The sequence below is a fragment of the Benincasa hispida genome, chromosome 10, assembly GCF_009727055.1.
Source record: "Benincasa hispida cultivar B227 chromosome 10, ASM972705v1, whole genome shotgun sequence".
NCBI classification, from domain to species: Eukaryota; Viridiplantae; Streptophyta; class Magnoliopsida; order Cucurbitales; family Cucurbitaceae; genus Benincasa; species Benincasa hispida.
The window spans coordinates 27,621,703-27,631,280 of record NC_052358.1 but is presented as its reverse complement, the minus strand read 5'-3'; positions in this window follow the sequence as shown (position 1 = coordinate 27,631,280).

Below are 9,578 nucleotides of genomic sequence, written 5' to 3'. Positions count from 1 at the left end.
GTCCTTAGCATACTTTTTTTGTTCGTTAGCTATTTTTCTAGTCTTGTGCGTTGTTTACCTCAATAATATTAGCAATACAAAATTTATAAGTACAGAGTAGGTGTTAGGAGAATCAACAAAGCCTGAGCTTTTCTAAAAAATCTACATGTTTTCTTTCTAACGCATGCAAGCTATAAATCAAAACTCCTTTTGAAACTCTCAAAGCCTTGTCAAAATTTTGTTTCTCTTTTAGCAATAAGGATTTAGCTGATCTCCAAATTTGGGGATGAGGGAAATCCGAGTTAAGACACATTAATCGAGTACATCAAAAAAGAAAGGAAACAAAATAGAAAGATGTTAAATGCAAACTCCTCTATCATTACTTTAAAAAGAAAACCTCAAATTGCTATGAGTTAAAAAGTTGGAATAGACACTTAGCCATAGTTGGATACTCGCATGACACCCGTGAGGGCAATCCAAAACGAAGTTAAGTCTCCTAGACCAATGTGTCCCAAAACTCCTCTATCTAGTTTAAAGAAGCTGTATCTTGAAACGCATGAATGCTAGATATGAGTTTAGTTGTGAAGGGCTCTCACCAGTAGTTGGATGCTCGCATGACACCCGTGGGGGCAAACCAAAACGAATGTGGGACACCTGGAACAACACATGGGTAAACGAAAATTATACTTTTTCTTTTTAACCGACATCTATTTTAAAAAGCATCTAACACATTGCTGGTTTAGAAAAAACGAGAATGTTTTGAGAAACGAAAGGAGTTGTTGATGAAAAGCTTGCTGCACCTGAAATAAAACATTCTTCCTTTTATAAAAGAATCAACCTACATTACATTTTCCAAACTCCAGTCTCAAGCTTATAAGTGAATATGATGAGAGGTGAACACTGCACACTAAAGACAATGGAGATAACAAAGAATTATTTATGAAATGCTTGAGGACAAACATTGTTTAAATTTGGGGGTGTGATAACTTGTAGAAATACAAGTTATTGTGGCTCAGAAGTTGGAACAATTAGGGTCTTTAATGATAAAATCTCATCATTTTTAGAAGAAACGCATTGAATTACTCGAGCACTATCAAACTCATGCAAAAGAATGTTTATTGCTAAAATACTGCGGCACTAACGCATGATCCTGCAGGATTTCAACAAAAGGCTAACGCATGCCATAAACTTTTCATAAACTTGTAACGCAAATTTTATGCAATGATATGCGATACTACTTCTAGATATGTGTTATTAATGAATGTTCTTGTAGTATTTTGTGCGTTGTCACAAGTTTCCGTGCGTTGAAACCAAGTATAATTTCACCGCAAGATTCTCGGTGTGATCCGAGGTCGAACACAGGGACTGTTTGAGGTTATTGCGTTATGTTTGTGATATATGCGACTAGGGGTTTTTCAAATTAATAAAGGGGTTGTTTGTACAGGTATTTAAAAATGTGATAAAGTAAATTGCGATGAATGTAAAGTTAAGCAATAAAAATGCGGTAATAAAGTAAATTGCGATAAAATAAACCTAAACTATGATGATACAAGATACCAAGGTCAAGGTTGGCTGTGAAGATTATAAAAAGATCGTGTAATGCGGTGACAAGTCTTATGTGTGAAGCAGAAACAGAAAAGATAATTAATACAAACAGCACAAGTTCTTTAATTGCGTTAAAGATACAAGTACGGTTCCACTTTTCCCTTAGCGTACACCTTTTAGTGATCGGCCGCGTTCCCACATCTTTGTGGTGAAATAGGAACAAACTAATGAACGCAAGGTTGCTTCCATCTCTGGAAGTACTACTCACTTTAGTTAACGCATTCTTCTAACCTTCTCTCGACAGATCAGAATGGCATCTTCACTTCTGCTCTCACAGGTGAAGATGTCGTCTAGCATGCCTTAGCTAAACGCATTTATCTCTTTAGCATAGATTAAGTTACTCGTTTAATTCATATTAATTACCAAGGGATTAAGAAAACTTCATGGAGAAAACGATTAATGGAAGAACGGAGATGGTCAGAGAAGTGGAAATGGAAAGGATCGAGACATTCAATAAAACTATTTAGCGTCTGATACATGATTTGTGAATGAAGAGATTAAGAAGATGAAATACAATTGATGAATAGAGTTCGAAACAAATATAAATAAGCGCCAACATCTTGGCGCCGATCTGGATGGAGATTTGCTTGCCAGCATGGATGGATCGTGCGGAAGGATGAGCTTCCCTCTCAGGCTTGCTCAACCGATAGTAGGGATCTAAGCACAGAGCTTCACGGCGGGGATTTGCCAGAATTACACTGAGACTCACCACTCGGCCTTGTCTCTTCTCTTCCCGGATTTCTTCCGATCAGTACTCAGCTCAGCCTCTCTCTTAGTAATCTAGCATCAATTAGCCCTTGTATCAAGTATATCTTCTTTGAATTCTATGGGGATATTTATAGGTGAAAAGCTTTGACTCTTGCTTATGGGCCCCACTTATTGTTAAGGAAATTCTGAAGATGGTGGAATAAATATTCCTTCTGTTATGCAATCAGACCATCAAATCTACACAACGATTAGTTGTACACGTGTCACAATCCTCCGCATTTGCGTCGCTCAGCTGCATCTTTCGATCGGTTGCTCACATGCGGTGTTGTTTTTATTACTGCATGTGGTTGAAATTCAGCTTTGGATCGACTGTCGCATTGTGTCGTCATTGCGTTAATCGTCTCTTCATTATTGATTGACGGGCGCAATGTGACAAAGAGGCGTTGTTCAATTTCTCGTTGAGCCTTGATCACAAGCGGTGACTTGGTTTCCTGCAAAACAGAATAGAAATATCCTCTTCTACCATCTTGATGATGTTAGTGGGTGTAATTGCGATAATTCATAATTATTGTATTTTTTACCTATTTTTATACAATCGACGCATATTTTCTTCTCTTTTGGCTGCAATATCTAGATAAGGCAGCATAAATAACTTGTATTTCTACAAGTTATCACTGCCCATCATCAAGTTGGAGAAGACCGATGCATATAAATAAAGAAATCCCACCAGATGGAAGGATTTTTTAGTTCTTAAGCTTAGTCTTAGTTTAGAATCTTAGATCTTTAGAGCTGTGCGGTGGTACCGAGAAAAATAAGAGGGAAGAGAACCACCACCATCGTCGATCAAGGAGCGGAGGAAGCTGAGCTCGAGAGAGACATTTCTTCCAATTCTTCCACAAGTGGTTGTACATTACTAGAATTGAGCCAAAGAGGACAAGAGATTGTACTCTGCGACTTGACTCCTTTCATTTCATCTTACTTATCACTTTCATCTTCTCATTTGATTAAGTATTGGTTTTGTAAAGACAATCAATTTCTTTATAAATTCACATATTTGATCTATCATACTTTTCCATTGCTTATTTCTTATTTATGTTGGATGCATCTATAAGTTCATGCAAAATTCCATTTCGAACGTTTAAGCCAACTAAATCAATTGGTAAAAACATCTTTAGCTTAAACTATTTGAAAGAATAAGTAAGCCAGCATCAAGTTAGAAAGGCTTAGTACATCTAAAGATAGACGCACTGGTGTTTTATTGCATCTTGTGTTTGACGCACACATCCTAGAGGTAGGTATTGTATGATATTCGCATTGAGAAGTGTCGAATAGAGTCTAACGCATAAACGGAGATTAACAAGTCATCTCATTCGCATCATATTCTTGTTTGTGTACATCCAACTTAGATCGACGCATATCACTTACATTAAACTCCATTTTCTCACGACCTATCATTCTCTACTCGACTCTTTTGTATCTTCTTGCACACACACACAACATCTTAGTTTAAATAACTCATTTCTACATACACTTAGGATATCTCTACAACAATTACAATGCAAGGTTTGCGTTAGCTTTAATATGAATCCCTGAGTTCGACCTTGAACTTACCAGGAACCTAAGTTGGATTTATACTTGGATCTGATTTAGGAAAACTTGAACGTCAATAGAGGAGTGTCAAGCATCCTATTGCACATCACTAACGCATCATAAACGCATCAACGCATCATTCATATTTACACTTATTTTTCGAATTATTTTATACAATACACTCCTAAGCTCAAATCACGAAATTAACGAACAGTGCCACACACCTTCTCATGGTCCGAGAGATGTCCACACATAGTAGGACTATATTGTATTGTTCATTAGAGGGATCAATTGTACTTAAGAAGTTAGATGTTGTTGGACGGTTCCATCACACAGCGGAAGCGACAAGGATCGATAAGCACTCTAATTGATTAATTTTGGCAGAAACAAAAACATGCTCAAATAGGGATCATGAGGCCCACTCTGGACGGATGGAGGTTTTGAATGAAGTCAGTTATATTACAGATGATTCAGACGGCTGGACAGTTTGGTGGAAGGTGTGGCGAGGATCTGCACACCCATCTCCGGAGTTTGATCAAAATCTGCAATACTTTTGTGTTCCCAAACATCTCAGTTGAAAAAGTTCAACTAACGATGTTCCCATTTTCGCTATGCGACCAAGCAAGGAAGTGGGCTTATTTTCTCGAACCAAGGGAGATAACATCTTCAGAACAAGTAGTAGAGAAGTTCATGAAGAAATACTTCCCCCCTACCGAGAATGAAAGAAGGAAGAAGTTGATTACAAATTTTGAACAGGAAATTGACAAATTGCTCAGCGATGCCTGAGCGAGGTTTAAGAGATTGGTGCGAGATTTTCCACACAATGGCTTACCTGACTGTCTTTAAATGAAAATCTTTTATTACGGTTTGAACCCTGTATCACAGACGACTGCCAATGCGGCAACAGCTAGAGGTCTGCTTGACAAAACGTATGATGAGGCTAAAAATATTCTTGATCGCATATCAAAGAACCACGAAGATTGGAGGGAATGTGATCAAGGACTAAAAATTCGAGAAGGTGACGCAAACAATGGGGCCATCGCATCCCTACAAAGTCAAATGATTGCAATGATAAATTTCATACAGAGCATCGCAATCAATAGCCTGGGAACACAAAAAGGGTAGGTCAACGCAATCGAGCAGACAAGCACAAGTTCTGCTGCTTGTGGAGATTCGCATCCAATGGAAGATTGTTCGAGGAACCTGCAATCTGTATACTTCGTAAAGAATAATCCTTTCTCTAACACTTACAACCCCTGATGGAGAAACTACCCCAACTTCGCGTGGAAAAATCAACAACAAAGTTATCAACCTATGGTGCAGAAGGAAGGGCCGCCAGGATTTTTCCTGCGAATGAACGGTCAAACGCAAAATCAAGTCAGCAGCTCACAAGCGCCGCCATCTTCCTCTATGGAGAGCCTATTAAAGTAGTATATTGAGACTGTCTCTTATACACATCTAGATGTGTATAAGAGACAGCCCTAGAGAACATATTAAAGCAGTACATTGAAAAGAACGAGACGGTACTCCAGAATCAGGCGACTTCAATCTGCAATCTCGAAATTCAAATAGGACAGATTGCGGGCGAGCTTAAAAGCTGTCTCTTATACACATCTAGATGTGTATAAGAGACAGGCCTATTAAAGTAGTATATTGAGAAGAATGAAACAGTACTCCAGAATCAGGCGACTTCTATCTGCAATCTCGAAATTTAAATAGGGCAGATTGCGGGCGAGCTTAAAAGTAGACTGCAAGGGGCGTTGCCGAACTCAACTGAGCTTCCTTGCAACCCGAGGAATACGGGAAAGGAGCAATGTCAAGTCATGACTTTACGAAGTAGAAAGACAGTAGCGGAAGAAAAGACGGAGCGTAGAACTACTCCAGTTATGATGGAATCCAAGACCCCGTTGACACAGGATGAAACAGAAGAAAATGAGGCGATGGAACCAGAAGTTGCGTCCACCTCTAAGCCTATGGAACAAGGAACCGTGAAGGTACAACTACCACCATTTCCTTAGAGACTTAAGAAGAAGAAAAATGATGAAGTGCAATTCCATCACTTCATGGACATGTTAAAACAGTTACACATCAACATCCCGTTCATGGAAGCGATTGAACAAATGCCAAAGTATGCTAAGTTTTTGAAGGACATGGTGACAGAAAATGAGCACAGGAAAGTTTGCAACGGTGGCGTTAACGCAAAAGTCAAAAACCATAATTCCACGGAAGATGCGCGACCCCTTCACAATATCTTGCTCAATTGGTGGGATATATATAGGTCAAGCGCTTTGCGATCTTGGGGCCAATATAAACCTAATGCCCCTTTCAATTTTCAAACAATTGAATGTAGGGCAGCTAGTGCCCACAATGGTGACTCTTCAGCTGGCGGACAGGTCCCTGGTTCACCTAGAGGGAAAGGTGAAGGATGTCCTAGTCTCAATTGGCAAATTTATCTTACCGGCAAACTTCATCATTCTCGACTATGAAGCGGACAAGGATGTACCCATCATATTGGGACGACCATTTTTATCCACTGGTTGCGCTCAAATTGATGTGTATAAGGGAGAGATCACGTTGAGTGTAAATGGAAAGAAGCTCAGGTTTGACATTATTAAAGCCATGAAGTATCCGAAAGACGAAGACCTATCCGATTATGACAATGAACCTAGTTGTAATGAAGAAGAAGAGTCCGAAGATGAAGATGAAAGAGGGGATGTGACCGCATCCGTAGAAACTTGCAACGCGATCATGGAAACGACAAACAAAGAATAAAAATTGACGTTGAATGAAGAGAGAAAAGCACAACAACCATCCTTGGAACAACCACCTACCGTGGAATTAAAAACCTTGCTAAGCTATCTGAAGTATGTTCTCTTGGGGCAAAACAAAACTTTGCCAGTGATAATTTCTTCGGTGCTATAAGAAGAACAAGAAAATGCGTTACTTAGCATCCCGAAGAAGTATATAAAAGCAATAGGGTGGACGCTAGCATACATAAGAGAAATTAGCCCCGCATATTGCATGCACATGATACATCTCGAAGAAAACCAAAAAGGGTCTATCGAACCTCAACACAGATTAAACCCTACGATGAAGGAGGTTGTAAAAAAAGAGATAATTAAATGGTTGGACGTAGGCATTATATATCCAATTGCCGATAGCACGTGGGTCAGCCCTGTGCAATGTGTGCCTAAGAAGGGAGGAATGGCAGTGGTCTCAAATGCAAATAATGAATTAATACCAATGAGAACCGTCACATGAATTTTCAACTAAAATTCTATCGGTTGCAATATCTCAAATTCACTCCAATCTCTTCAATATATTACAGACTATCATGCAAAGAGATTTGCTACATGGGATACAGCTTATGCTTAGAGTAAATGAAGCTTGAAGATGGTGGGTTGTTTGTGAGCTACTTGAAGATGAAGTTGGAAAAATTCAATTTTTCCTTGTGTACTTTCTATTTCCAAAATCTAGTTTTGATTTCAAAATCACATTTGATTTTAAAAATAAAAATTTATTAATTTTACAAATTAATTTTATAATAAAATTAATAAATAATTATTTAAACAATTTAAATAATTCTAATTAATTTAATATCCAATATTGAATTAATTTTACACAAATCCATCTTCATATATTTAAATCATATTTAAATATATATTCTCCAATTCCGTTTGATTCTAATTTAAACGTTTCAAATTAACTTATCACGCTACTCTAAAGCTAATCCATTTTCGAGCTAGTAGAAGGACCTCGTGAACCTACAGATCATGGGCTCCAATGATCCGAGATTAATCGTCTAAACTCATTAGACCAATCTAATCCCCATTCGTTAACTAATGGGTCACTCCACTAAAGCTCATAGTTGAACTCCCCTCACTGTAGATATATTATGTCTACTCGATATAACCATGATTAGTAAGTAAACCCTTCACAGGTTGTTCGTAATAACGGCTGGGTCAAATCTCTATTTTACCCCTGAAATTACCTCTTGTTCCTTAAGTCTCCATGGATCCCCTAATGAACAATTGTTTTATGATCCAATCAACAAAACCGAGTCCCTTTCAGGCCAATGAGAGGGTGGGACCCCTTGTTTAAGGCTCAGAATCAGTACTTAAGGGAATAACCTCTCTACTATCCTTAAAAGCGGGTAGGAGTGAATTTCGTCTTACACTCTATGTCCCCAACTATTTATCTAGTCTTACCCTTGAAATGGGAGGTTATTGAGCCGATGCTGTTGAGCCATCCTCACCTATGCAAATATAAGGATAATTCCAAATAAACAGAAGTTCATATTTAGCTTAGGATTAAGGTCAAGTTACCTAGATCATTGCTTTGAAATAGTCTGTCTTAAACAGTAAACAACATTATAAAGTAAGAGTGACTGATTTTGTGGTCCGATCTTATACAAATCCTTTTGCACAAGGACACCCTCACTCTTCATATCCCAACATGAACGAATTAGGACGCTTTGTTTGTAGCACTTTACAACTCTTTGTAACAACTACAGAGCAGGCCACATCCAATAGTGTTACCAGAATAAGGTACCCAAACTTACTCATATACTATAGATCATTTTGACTATTTACTTGAACCTGATCCATCTTTATGTCTCCATATAAAGATCATTTTCACTATTTACTTGAACCTGATCCACCTTTATGTCTCCACATAAAGTTCAAGTACTCATCCAGGGACTTTCAGGTTTATTGAATTTCTATCAAGCAAAACATCTATTCAATAACACCTTATTGAACTTTCATAATAAGTTCCATTGTTTATATACCACGAGTTTTAGGACATAAAACCCAATAGATGTAACTATAGGGCCAAAATGGTAAATTGGCCCAGCTATACTTACAAGCATCTGTGAAGGGTTATCGTATTGTTGTTTGGTTATATCCGATGGACACCGAAATATATTTATGGTGAGAAGAGTGCAACTGACGATCTTTAGTGGAATGTCTGGCTGTTAATGGATGGTAGATCTCGTATCTAAAGAGTTTAGTCAGCTATTCACGTACCGTTGGAGCTTCGAGCCATAGGTTCATAAGGTCCCCTTGGTAGCTCAATGGATTCAAATTGAGAATCAGTTTTTGGGTCAGTTTGAAGTATTCAAATTGATAAGAGGGAGTTCGATTATATATGATATGATTGAACTAGTCAATTATACATTAATTGGAGGAAAATGATATAAATATGATTTATATCTAGTGGAGGAGAAAAGGACTATGGTTCATATGTTGCATATGACGTAATATTAAATCATAGGTTATAAATATAATAAGGTTATATTTATTTTTTTAATTTAACAATTATGGGATAATTGTTGCCTGGCTTTTTCTCCGTAACCGAATGAGTTAGTGGGAGGTTGCATTCAGTTTTCATAACTGAAGGATAAAATGAAATTTTTTTTTCATTTTACAAATGATCAGATATTCACTCACCGAATTGTGTATACTGCCTATCGCCTAGCAAACTGAGATCATACACGACAACTCAGCGTTTACTAAATGATCGTATACACGCGCGCCTTTTCCTAAACGATCGCATAGAATTTACTAAAGGATCGTCTAGTGTTTGCGTTTACTAAATGATAGTATACACACGCGCCTTTTCCTAAATGATCGCATAGAATTTACTAAATGATCCTCTAGTGTTTTCTACATGATCGCACGCCCGAGCGTCTTACT